A 13,766-nucleotide genomic window follows, 5' to 3' on the forward strand; every position below is an offset into this window, starting at 1 on the left:
CCATAGTAAACAGGGAAAAGTGTGAGTTAGGTTTAAACACATCTTTATTTCTGTCTTTTGTGGATATTTTATAGCATTGAGCTAGAGAGTTCAACTGATTAGAGCAAGGTGCTAATGAGGCCAAGGTTGTGGATTCAATCTCTGCATGAGCCAATTAACTTCACTTAGGCAAAACCACCATTCCATAGGTACAGGTTAAACTCCTAAATCCAGCCGGTCATGTAAAAAACATCCAGTGAGCTCTAGGAAGTATTAAGAGAGAGGAGGTGGGTAGCTCAAGGCAAGTTATCATCATTGCTCACAAAAAGGAGGAAAATTGGTGGGTCATACATTCAGAAATAAATATCCTGTGTCTGCAGGGTACAATGTAATTAATGTGCCAGGTAAGAAGAAAACTAAGGTGAGCAGCTCAGCTTACAATCTGGCATGCAGTCTCCAGAGACATCCTGCCCAACAAAGAAATAAAGCCTAATGATAAGGTTGAGACATATGAAACAGAAACCAATATAAGCAAGAAGAATTGGTAAACATAATAAGATGTATAATAAGTATCATGAAATTTGAAAACCTTCAGGGTCTTACAAAAGACAGAGAGTTCATGTTCAGCTAGTGTGATCAAAAGTGACTTTATGGAGGGTTGCCTGTGTGGCTCAGTCGGTTAAGTGGCCTACTTCGGCTCAGGTCATGATCTTGTGGCTCGTGGGTTTGAGCCCCATGTCGGGCTCTGTGCTAACAGCTCAGAGCCCGGAGCCTGCTTCAGATTCTGTATTTCCATCCCTCTCTACCCCTCCCTGTCTTTCTCTCTCTCTGTGTCAAAAATAAATTAAAAATGTTTAAAAAAAAGTTAAAAAGTGACTTTATGTAAAAAAAAAATCTGGTTTGTAATTTATAGGAAAATTTGAGAGAAAATTCTAGGAAGATCAAAACTAGATAATAGAGGGCCTTGACTAGTAAACAGATAATTGTAACTTTATCTTCTAAGAAACATGGAATTCTTAGAATATTTTCTTAGAATACAGCAACAACTTGATTAGAATTCTGAAAACCTAAACTGGTAGAGGCATGTGACACATTGGAGACAGGGCATCTGGATAAAAGCAGCCAAAATGAGGCTTTCTTGAGAGCTTATATTCAAGATCTCGGTGAGAAAGGAAACAGATTCAGGAAATGCTAGGGAAATGGAAATAGCCAGGATTTGGCAGTGGATTAGATGGAAGAAATTATTGAAGGAAGGGAGATTAAAAATATAGAAAGATTAAAAATCCAGTGATAGGGAAAATGGTGGTTCCCATAAATAAGAATAGAAACGAGAGGGTTGGAAGTAGCCAGTAGGGGTCAGGAAGGCAGATGATGATAGTGAATTTGTGTTTGTGTATACAGTTGACCCTTGAACAACACAGGAGTTAGGGACCCCACACAGTCAAAAATCTATGTATAACTCTGGACTCCCCTAAAACATAACTGCTAACACCCTACCCTGTTGCTCAGGGATCAACTGTACTGAATTTGAGGTACCAGCAAAACACTTACCTGGATTCATACAGCAGGCTGTTAGTTGTAAGAAGGAATCAAGTCAATAATATCAAATGCTGTGGAAAAATAAAGGAGAATGGAGAGAAAAATCTGTTTGATTTGATAATAAGGAGACATGGCAGTTCACTGAATATATTTCCATTCTGGGCGCATGGGGGGAAGGGGGGTTGTACTTTCTCAACTGATTTCTTTAGTTAGATATGGCCATGTGACTAGATCTGTCCAATGAGTTTGAGCAAAAGTGACATGTCACATTTCCAGGCCAGAAAATGTAATTTGCTAGTGCAAAACCTTGTCGAATTCTGTTTTCTTTTGCCAAGACTACTTGCAATGTTCAAGGTATGAGCTGCTTCATCAGCCTGCATCTTTCATGGAGCAGCAGCCCCAGCCCACCCACAGTATTGCAATGATCATCTGTATAGCAGGAGTGAGAAGCGAAACTTTAAGGCTGAGATTGTCACTAAGATCGAGACCATACTGATAGAGCAGGATTTTGGGTAAGCATCAAAAAAGCAGCTTCACTACAGTGGTGAAGGAAAAGTCTGTCTTTCAAGGTGCTGAGAAGTGATAGGAAGAGGAAAAAATGAGGTATTCAGCAAGATCACTGCATTGGTAAATCTAGTCATGAAAAAGACAGAAAGAATTCAGCAACTTTGAAGGTAATAGAAGAGAGAAATAGTGTGAGAGCTTTTGTTGTTGTTTTAGTATGGGGAATCAGTCCCAAGACAGAAAGAATATGGGAGGGAAAAAGATTAATAGAATAAGATTTCAAAAGAGTTGGAAGAGGGTCAAGGTAGAAAGAGTCACATTCCTTCCTCTGAGGCAGGAATAATGAGAAGAAAGATTAGCCTTAAGAAAATATTAAAATGGGAAGGAAAGAGACTGAAAGAGCTCACGTCAAATGGTTTCAACCAGTGTTATCTTCCCACACAAAGGCTATCATGTTTTAACACTATCCAGGATATTATCACTGCTCATGAAATACTAAATAAAAGCAAAGTCTTTCATGAAATTCATGCTCTTTTTACCATATCATAAATAAGTACAATGTTGCGAATACAGTGCTAAGCAAGGTGTGGGAGCCAGGCATCTAGGGTATGCATTATAATCTCTTTAGTAAACGTACACTCTGGATCCAGGAAGAAAGTTAATATGTATTTAAAATTAGTGAAAAACAGAAAACTGTGTATAACCTAGTGTTAAGGTGTAAAGTATAGAGGAGAAGATGATTAGTAAGGCCTAGAAAAATCAGGAAAAACTTCTTTGAAGCAGTGGAACTTGAAGATATGCACAGTTTGAGTAAAGGCATGGAAAATGGAGGAATCCTAGTGATTAGAATGGCCCTGGCGAACCTACCAGTCCAGGACGAGCTTGGCATGCTTTTGGGTTGGGAAGATTGGCCTGTCTAGGGTGGAGTATATATGTATGTGTTCAGTCAGAATTCTTAGCTGTGTGCATTAGAAAACAACCCTGGCTAATAGAAGGATGCAGATAGCTCACAAAATCTCCAGAAAAAACATAGAGCCAGTTGTAGAGGCAAGCAGCCAAGGTCAATGACCAAAACTGTAGACTGAGGTAAGCAAAATTGCAATGCAAGACTGGTCTAGAAGATTCTTCTGCAGCCATTGATGGATACAGCCACCTCAGTTTGTATTGTTGACTCCACATACTGTCACTGATGTTTCTGGGAACTGGATAGGTGTTGACACTGATGCCACACATCACCAAGCATTCTGTGAGGGCACTGTCACAGAGTGTCACTGACACTTATGACCCAAAGTCTGGGAGAAGTATATCCAAAGGAGAGAGACTAGATCATATACTATAACATATGATGGCACTGCAAAGAAGCCAGGAAAAGTGATTATTTAGCATCTACTGTGTCTACAGCACAGAGACAGCTCTGCTTCATAAGGCAGGGGATTCCCCATAGATAAGAAAAGAGTTCCATTGTTGGGTAGCCAAAAGGCTATGGTGCCTATGACAAATAAAAATATGATTGGGATAGCTAATGGAAAACAGAAGAAATGATTATAGTGGACCCTGAAATCCAGACAGAAGAATTTAGCTTCCTATTGATGGAAAATTGGAACTATTAAAGAATTCAGAACAGAGATATGTATCAGAAAGATAGTAGGTGCTTTATAAATGTTTGTTGACTAAATGAGCAATTACAGCAGTGCATAAGTCTAGATGGATTGGAAATCCATCTGTACCAGTATTCTAGGCACAAGAGAATGGCACCCTCTAACTAAGGAAGTAGAAATAGAAATGAAAAGAAAAGAGCTCATATGAAAAATATTTTGAAAAAAAGATCCATGGGTCCTGGTGACTGCTTGAGTACAACTAATAAAAGAGCAAATTCCCGGGGCGCCTGGGTGGCGCAGTCAGTTAAGCATCTGACTTCAGCCAGGTCACGATCTCGCGGTCCATGAGTTCGAGCCCCGCGTCAGGCTCTGGGCTGATGGCTCGGAGCCTGGAGCCTGTTTCCGATTCTGTGTCTCCCTCTCTCTCTGCCCCTCCCCCGTTCATGCTCTGTCTCTCTCTGTCCCAAAAATAAATAAACGTTGAAAAAAAAAATTTAAAAAAAAAAGAGCAAATTCCCTCCAAAGTGATTCAAAAGCTTTCAGCATAAGTCGTGGAGGACATTTAGATCAAAGAGTTGATTTGGGTGAATTTTCATTTTGAAGACTTTAAACTTTTTTGTGTAATTTCCAATCTGCTGTTAAGACTATCCAGTGAATTTTTCATTGAAAAATTAGTTTCAAGTTCTAGAACTTTTATTTGGTTCTTTTATGTATCTTAAAATTCTCTTCTTAAAATTCATCTTCTGAGAGATGTCTGAGAGATCCTATCATGTTTTCCTTTCATTCTTTGAACATATCCATAATAGCTGATTTATAGTCTTTGTTGGCTAAATCTAACACATGGACCATCTTGGAGTTGGCTTTTATTAAACTTTTTTCTTGATGATAGGCCACATTTTCCTAGTTTTTTTTTTTAAGTTTTTAATAACTTTTTTCTACACTGCATATTGTGGATGAATCATTGTAAAGATTCTGAATTCTGTTATCTTTCTTTGAACTTGTTGACTTGTTTTTGTAGGCAGCTGAATTAATTGATGATTACTTTGAGCCTTGTATGAAAATCTTATTTCCTTGGTTTTATGCTTGCTAGGGAGGATTCAATGAAAGAACAGGATGTTTTCCAAGCGTCCCTTACTTGGCAGAATTCAACTTCCAAACCCTGTCTCTGCTGTGGATCTTGTCGAGGTGTGATGTTTGGCCTTGTAATCCCAGGTGTACCATAGGCTTTACTATAGGAATTTGTCCTTACAGACCTTTCTGATGTCTTAGCCTGATTTTATCAAATATTAGTGAGATGTTAACTAGATTTCTCCACTATGGCTGAGCTGGAATTCCAATGTCCCCAACATTGTTCAAGCTATAGTATCTCTATTCTGCTCTCGACCTGATAGCTACAAGCCTCAAGTCTGTGGGTAAGCCTTGAGTACTGTCACAGGGCAGATATGTGGCCAAGTCCTCAGGCAAGACTGGTGGGAAACCTCCATACAGACTTCTGAGGTTCCCCTTCTACACAGCCTTTTCCTCTACAGTACCCACATATTCCAACTGCTTCTGCTGTCTTGATTTCTAATCACTGTGTCTTCAGCAAAGCATAAGCACTGTGAATTTCAGCATCCCGTGCTATGATTCACAAATGTCTCCCAGGCAGACATCCAGGTAAATCATGGGGTTCATCTTATGAGTGTCCCTTTTTTCAGGGATCAGAATCTTGCGTTGCCCATTATCTAAAACCTAAAGAGCATTGCCTCATATATCTTATCTGGTTTCATGGTTGTTTATGGCATGAGACTAGCCTTGTACCAATAACTCCAACACAATCAGAAGCAGAAGACTGAAGACATTATCCATGAGGATGCTGAAAAAAACAAAGTGAAAATTCAATAGACTTCTGGCATCTGCTTTGTCTCAGCCTCTTATTATGAGGCCAGCTATCCACATTCATTCTTCAGGAAGGCCATAAGTGTTAGTTTCAGCTGAGCCCCTCTCTCTGGCAAATGTCCAGTCTGCTTGCCAGTTTGACATTTTATCTCTCCTCAATCCTTCAAGTTCATTTCCCCTGGGGGTGGGGGGGGGGGGATGGGGGTTGATGGGGAGTGTTCTTTCCCTAGCTGTGAAGTTTTGCCAGCCTTAAAGCTAGGTTCTGTTACGTTGACTGAATTTTAAGGAGAAATTTCTTCCCTTCTCTTTATTTCTCACTGGCTTCTCCACATTGAAAGAAAAGGGAGCTGACTAGTAGCTCAGACTAGAAGAAGAGTTGTTCTAAGGTGGTTTATCATCCTCTGTGCTTCTTATTCTCTTATAATCAACCTGCTCTCGGGCTTCAGGCCTCTCTTCCATGGAGCACAGAATTTGCCCTGCAGGTGCTCAGATGCTCTGCCTGCCCTAGGCCAAGCCAGTCTGATTCACTGGGAGAAAGAGCAGGAAACTATTTTGGCCTTGGGCACAGAGTACATTTCAAATCATATTTACTAATTAACTGAAGCCAGAGTAGAAGAATGTGATTTATTGACCCCTCAAACTTCAGTAGTGCCCTAGATTAAGCCCTGTTCCTCATTTTGATGACTCACGTAGACCCTTTCTTTTAGCCTGGAAGCTCAGCTCTTGGTTTGTACATACTTCCCTAGTTTTATCAAACTTAACTCTGTATAAGAATCTTTCTGCCAGCTCTAGCCTTCTAGGACATACAACAACCCTGATTCCTCTTCCCTATTTCTTGCTAAAAATATGAGATTGGAATCACAAAGAAAAAGATCATTTTCATTTCTAAAATAAGCTTTATTTGGTGCTTGTGTTTGTTTGTTGATTAAAGTACAATATAAATCATACCGAGAACAAGGAATCAATCCCCACGTGGACTAATTAATTTAACTTTGCTCCATCTCACCTTGGCTAACATCCTAATTTCCCTAGCTCTCTAACCAAGTGGAACATAAAGAGAGAACATAATGATTCCTGGAGCTCTAGAACCTTTAGTGGGACAATAGTCTGAGACTCGTGCTGAACTATTCATCAGTAGCAATCATTTTTGTGTACTGAGGACAGCATTATCGTTACATGTATTATCATTAGAAGATTCCTCAAAACCAAAGAAATTTCCTTCGTTGATGTTAGACACATGGATGAAAAGGTTAAATGTTGGAAGAAAGGATAGTATAAATTTTTTATCCTCAGAGCAGTCAGGTCAATAATTATGAATTATTTATTATTATTAGCATCATGAAAAAATTTACTCGGTAAATATTGCATGGACTGCATTATACCAGGTACCACAATGGAGAATAGACAATGAACACCCTCAATGAATATACAAAATAGTTGAGAAAACAAGATACACTCATATAAAAATATTGCCAACAATACAAAATAGTATACAAGCAGTGTCCAAATAAATAAATGGTACAAGAAATGTGGCAGGAAAATATGACTGTGTCTGGGGGGCAAGCCAGCTCAAACCTCAAATTGGATATTGGGATCTGAGTTGGACTGTATGGCTTGAATAGGATTATTAGATTGGGTCATATGAAATTGTCAATTTGTTGGGTCAAAAATGTTGAATATCAGCAATTTCATATGGTTCCACCTGACAGCTTGCTAAGTCTATTCTATATGTGAGGGGGAAAATATGGAGGTGATATCTGAATCAAGAGTCACACATCTGTTGTCTTATTTAACCTTCATAACAATCCTGTGAGATATGTGTTTCCTAAATTTTACATGCAGAAACCAATGGTCAAAAAAGAATCTTGCCAGGTCACGCTGTATTAAAGAGAGCAACTGGGACAAAACCCAACTATCTGATGTCCTTACTGAAGGTTTCTTGCCCCAGTACCATATTGGAAGAGAAAGCCAATCCTTGCCTCCCTGTAAAAATAATTAAGTGATTGATATTTTAAGATATCTGTCATCTATGCGCAAATGTCTCCTAGTTTAGGATCCTCAAAATTCCATAGATTGTATATTGTGTATTCATGGGGAATGACATTTCTCCTATCTGTTCAGTACTTTGGACTGTTCCTCAGAGAAAAGAGAGATTAAGAGAGATTAAGATTTTCCTGCCACATTTCTTGTACCATTTATTTATTTGGACACTGCTTGTATACTATTTTGTATTGTTGGCAATACTCATGACAGTGTTCATTGTCTATTCTCCATTGTGGTACCTGGTATAATGCAGTCCATGTAATATTTACTGAGTAAGATTAAGATTGAGTACTCAGAGATTAAGAGAGATTAAGATTAAGCTTTCTTACAGGTTAAAAGTTCGAGAGTGAGGCTATTTTTGCTTTAAATTTTTCTTAAAGAATTCTCAGATTGTTTCTAGCTAGATTTTCTCTTCATGTGATGTCTGCCTAGAAAAATAGTCCTGCCCTCTGCAATTCCATGTTCTTGATTGCAGCACTGGACTCAGAACGAGAATTTTAAAAACACCAAAACTAGTTCACTAAAATCAAGATTCCCTATGCACAAGGTTGATATGTATTCCTGTGTTTTAAATTAGTTTATATTTTTCCTAGAGCTATGTTCAGTGTCTTCTAAGTAATTATGACAAATTAGATTCTTCTCATCAAGTTAGATTTGCAATTCAACTTGAAGACACAGAAGAGCAGCTAAACGTTTAGAACTTTTTTCCTTTTTTAATTAAGTTCCTTTTACATTAGTCTTGTAATTGTTTCCAGAAATATAAGGTATTGGGGGAAAAAAACCTCATTTATACCAAGGTCTATTTCTTAATAAGTATTAAGACCTTGAAAACCTACTCTCTAAAATATAATAGTAGAAAACGGGTAGTGTAGTTAACTGAATTTGAATTAACTAGAAATCAAAACTACCTTTTTATCCCTCTTATAAAATAAAATAATATTACTTTACCCTAAAGGCATAACACATACCTTTGAGATCTCAGAGCAATTTAGATAAGGCACATACAGGATAAAGTCACCATTGCCTCATTTAAAAAAAATTTCCAGGGGCGCCTGGGTGGCGCAGTCAGTTGAGCGTCCGACTTCAGCCAGGTCACGATCTCGCGGTCCGTGGGTTCGAGCCCCGCGTCAGGCTCTGGGCTGATGGCTCAGAGCCTGGAGCCTGTTTCCGATTCTGTGTCTCCCTCTCTCTCTGCCCCTCCCCCGTTCATGCTGTGTCTCTCTCTGTCCCAAAAATAAATAAAACGTTGAAAAAAAAATTTTTTTTTAAATAAAAAAATAAAAAAAATTTCTGCGTATATTGATCACTACTTGACTTTATAGAGATTAGTTAACCTTTCTTGCCACAGAAAAAAATTCTGACACCAACTGTCTTCCAATAGACAAATTATTGTTTCACTATATCTGAACACCTTTTGAATAATAATGGTTTCATAGCATCTGAAAACTGCTTAATTGCTCATCTTGCTCACCATTGGTGAGCCTTGAAATGTAAATAATTCAAACTTCTAAATATTTTCATTCAAGCAGGTATTGGTTCTTGCAACGGTCCTTTTGAAATTTGCACTCACTGCTTCTACATTCTCTGTATTCATCACTCCTTAATCCAACACCAATTTTCCATCCCATTCTTGCAACACCAGTGGCCTCCTTATCATCAAGTTTAATGGAATTTACTCAGCACTCCTTTTTAACTTCTCAGCCACATTTCACACAGCCTATCCCTTCCCTCTTCCTGCTCGTTATTCTTTTCTGTTTTGTTTGTATCTTTTCTTCATCCCCTAACCCGCTTAAACATGTGTTTCAATGATCAGCCCCTTCTCTGCTCTCTCTCTGTTTGTAATACCACCCACGACCCCATCAGACCTTCAGGTTTCACCTGTATCCAGTGACAGCAAATCTATGCCTCTAGCTCCGAACACTCTTCCCATCTCCAGACCCAAACATTCAGAAGCTTACCCTGTATCTCCACCAGTCTGTCCCTTCACTCCTTCAACTGAACATTTCCCTAATGGAGATCCTCCTATTCTCCCCGCAGACACCAACTCCACGTGACCTAGTTCTATGAACAATACCACTAGCTCTCAGATCAACCTGAAAAATTTCAGAGTTGTTTTAATTCTTCCTTTACCCTGACCCATACTTCAAAATCAGTCAAGCTCACAACATCTTTCAAATCCCTACCTTCTTTTTCAACACTGTTCCCAAGCACATCACGGTAACTAACAAGGGTTATCTTCCGATTTTATTTTAGTTACTTGTGTAAAGCCATTTTCTTCTTTGTTGCTGTTGTTGTTGCTTTGTTTGTTTTAGGTAAGCTCCACCCCAACGCAGGGCTCAAACTCCCTTCGAGATTAAGAGTCACATGTTCTACTGACTGAGCCAGACAGGCGCCCCAAAGTCCTTTTCTTTTTCTAAATTGTATGTTCCAAAAAAACAAGAGATTGTGTTTTATTCATACAGTGTAATCTTTTAGTGATGCCATTAAGTGCTAGAAGGGCAGGAAGCAGTAGGTTCTAGAATTTCTGTGAAGAAAGGTTTAGAAATCTGGCTGCAGGGGCAGGGAGGACATGAGAGACTGCTGGAAGTAGCATTTGCATGGTTAGCACACTATTTTCACTTAGGTTGCTTAAGTGGCTTTAGGATTCTGATGGAGATTGTGAGGACTCTGAAGACACCAAGATCCCTTAGCATCACCTCAGCTTATAAGCACAGTTCCCCAAAAATAAATGTTATTGAGGGAAGGGCAAGGATAAACCCAGCTTCTAAAGATGGTGGAAAGAGCTCTTTACCTTTCCCTGCAGTCACAGCCAGTCCCTGTTGAGTCTAGCTCAGAGGAATGTCAAGAAGTCTCTTTCCTGTCCTTGTCCCTTTCTCTCTTCCTCCTGTGATTCCTCACCCACTCGCCTCTCCTCTCTAATTCCACTTGTACATCCCCTCAGCCTGTATTTTGTGTGCAGAAAGAAGGAACAGAGGAGGACTGCCTCTGACCAGAACAAGATGAAGCATTTTTAGCTGATTGCAGAGCTCTGATGCATTGGAAAGGGCGAGGATTTTAAAAAGCTATCTTGAAGGGGCACCTGGGTGACTCAGTCTGTTAAGCATTTGACTTTGGTTCAGGTCATGATCTCACAGTTCATGGGTTCGAGCCCCGTGTTGAGCTCCGGGTCGACAGCTCAGAGCCTGGAGCCAGCTTCGGATTCTGTGTCTCCCTCTCCCTCTCTCTCTGCCCCTCCCCCACTTTTGCTCCCCGCCAAAAAAATAAATAAGCAAAGATTAAAAAAAAAAAAAAACATTCTGTAATTCACACAGTCGCACAAAACTCAACACAGTGACTAGCACAAATAAATATTTGGTAAGTAAACTAATAACTGTGTCCTCTGTAAAGATTCATAGATGAAATGGCAGGAGTCTTAAAACCAAATATACTAAATTCTGATTAACGTGTGATGCTTTATAAAACACAATAAAAGAATTTAATCTTTTTTTTTAATTTTCCTTGAATTAATAGTGCCTCCTAATGAATTGAGGCTGTTAATGAATTTGGCTCAGCTCTAGTAAAAGCAATGGAGCATTTCTATCAAATCAGTATTCAGACTATGTCTTCATGGATTTCAGCATAATACTTAATATGTGAACTACCAAAACACAGTTATTTATAATCCAGTGCTCAAAGATTCTCCACTTGAAAAACATTAAGAGAAATGCTGATGTTATAGAGATACCCCAAAATATAGAGTTCTAAATGTCATCAAATAGCATGTGAAGCCTTATATTTTGTCAGACATTTTGGTAAACCATGTTCTGTATTCCCATTAAGTACCTGGAATAAATGTTACGTGGCTGACATTGGTGTGTTGGGTTGGCAGCACTGACCCTACCCCACCCTGCTTCAGTATCCATTTGTAGGAGCCAGATGGAAAATGAGGACAGAAAAGAACAGTTTGATGTGCGGATTCATGGGTCCAGAGAGGAACAAATGCAGAGGACAGTTTCTAGTCCACGTTACAGCTTGACCTAAGGACTCAGTCTGAAGCATCAGGGAAAAGGGCTGCCGAGAAAGCCTGAAGTGGCCATTTGCCAAGAACCTTCATGAGATTGGTGCCAAAACAGAGGTAGGGAGAAGGCATTTCGCCATTTCTGCCAATAACTCTGCCATTTCTGCCAATGGCTCCGGTGTGCTAGTAAAAATGGAGAGGAATCAGTAGTCTCTGGCAGTTTGGAGATTTTGCAGCTCTGGGAGCATTGTGACAAAGTATGCTGACTAGAGAAGCAGCGTTCCCACACAGGCCGCTCAAAAGCACCTTGAGACCAGCAGCTCTCAACAAGGATGCTTAAATGGAATAGCCTGAGAGGGATTTATGAACACAGGTGAATCACAGGAATTACTGGGGAGTTTTAGGGGTTGTGTGGGTGGGAAATCAACTAGCTAACAAAATAAACTTGTAAGCTAACACGGCCTTTAAAATTTGGGGATATTTGGTATGTAGTCAGAAGTGGGTAAATCATTGTCCTTTTTAATCAAAGTTAACCATTTGTGTGGTGTGTGTGTGTGTGTGAGAGAGAGAGAGAGAGAGAGAGTTCACTTAAGAGTCTAAAATTTGTAGATATTTGGACACCAAAATATCACCCTTAACTTGATCCAGCTCTCTTCCTTTGATTATGTATCCTATCCAAATAGAAAACAGCAGTATGTATTTACTGAGAGTTGTCTTGTTCAGAAACTACATTAAGCTGTATGGAAAATTTTTAAAAAGAAGAAAAGAAATAAGTATCTTCCATTAATGAACTCAAAATTTATTTGGGAATATAAAATCACACATAAAGTATAATAAAGAATTATTTAATTACTAATTCCCAGTTAAGAGGCCATCGTAGCTTATAAATTTCTTTTGTTAGCTAGTTGATTCTAGAATACATAATGACAATGGTTTCCTCTGCAGAGGAAAACCGTAAGATAGGAGAGGATAGGACATCTTCTTTGCATTATTTGCCATTTGTACAACTTGAAATTTTTGCCATGTGTTTGTATCACCTTTTCAAAAACAAAACAAATAAGTTGTCTTTTTCTAAAGGGAGACCAGAATGGAGAATTATAACCTAGATATAATCAGAGCAAAAGCAGAGGTCTTTGGAGTCAGACAAGCCTGGCATCACTAACTGACCTAAACCAATTAAGATTTTCAAAATTCTCTGTTTTTTGTTTGTTTGGTTTTTTGTTGTTGTTGTTGTTGTTGTTGTTTTGGCAGATGTCTATAATATCTAGCAATTACTAGTTGATGAAAATTCTATCTGCAGTCCTATTAATAGGTAGGATGTTATAATGAAAACAAATCTCAGACCAAATATTGTGACACATACAAATTTTTATTAGTAGGCAGTCACTAAAAATGCCATACAATCTGAGCTTCTTAAAGTCCTTTAGGGACTCAAAACATGTGTCTTGCAGCCATGGTAGATGTGAAAATACTTTAGCAACAGAACCAGCTAATCTTCTACTTGGATCACACAACAGAATCTTCCATTAAGTGATAGAATGCTGAACCAAATGGAATCCTTGGCCTGAGTGCTTTTTCAAAGACTTTTAGGCTGATGGACTCTGAAATTCTTATCAATATGTAACATTATGATGCAATATTGTTATGCAACATTTATACATGTATTGCATATTATTTCTAGTTAATAAACATAACACTTATTTCACTGACAAAAAAATATTTCTAACAGAAATAGTATAATGATGAAGAACGTGTGCTTTGGAGTCAGATTATCTGGGTTCAAATCTGGCTGTGCCAATTGCTACCAGGCACATAACCTTGAACAAGTTGTTCAAACTCTCTGCCTCTTTTTCCTCATCAGTGAAATAGAGATGCTAATTATGCCTACCTAGTTGCGTCATTATGGGAATTAAATGAGTTGACGTTTGGGGCGCCTGGGTGGCTTGGTCGGTTAAGCGTCCAACTTCGGCTCAGGTCGTGATCTCACGGTTTGTGAGTTCGAGCCCCGCGTGGGGCTCTGTGCTGACTGCTCAGAACCTGGAGCCTGTTTCAGATTCTGTGTCTGCCTCTCTCTCTGCTCCTCCCCTATTCAGCTCTCTCTCTGTCTCAAAAATAAATAAACGTTAAAAAAAATTTTTTTTTAAATGAGTTGACGTTTACAAAATGCTAGGATCAGTGGCTGACAAATAAATGCTATATGAGTACTTATTAAATATATTAAATTAGCA

Source organism: Leopardus geoffroyi, chromosome B4, assembly GCF_018350155.1.
Source record: "Leopardus geoffroyi isolate Oge1 chromosome B4, O.geoffroyi_Oge1_pat1.0, whole genome shotgun sequence".
Lineage (NCBI taxonomy): Eukaryota > Metazoa > Chordata > Mammalia > Carnivora > Felidae > Leopardus > Leopardus geoffroyi.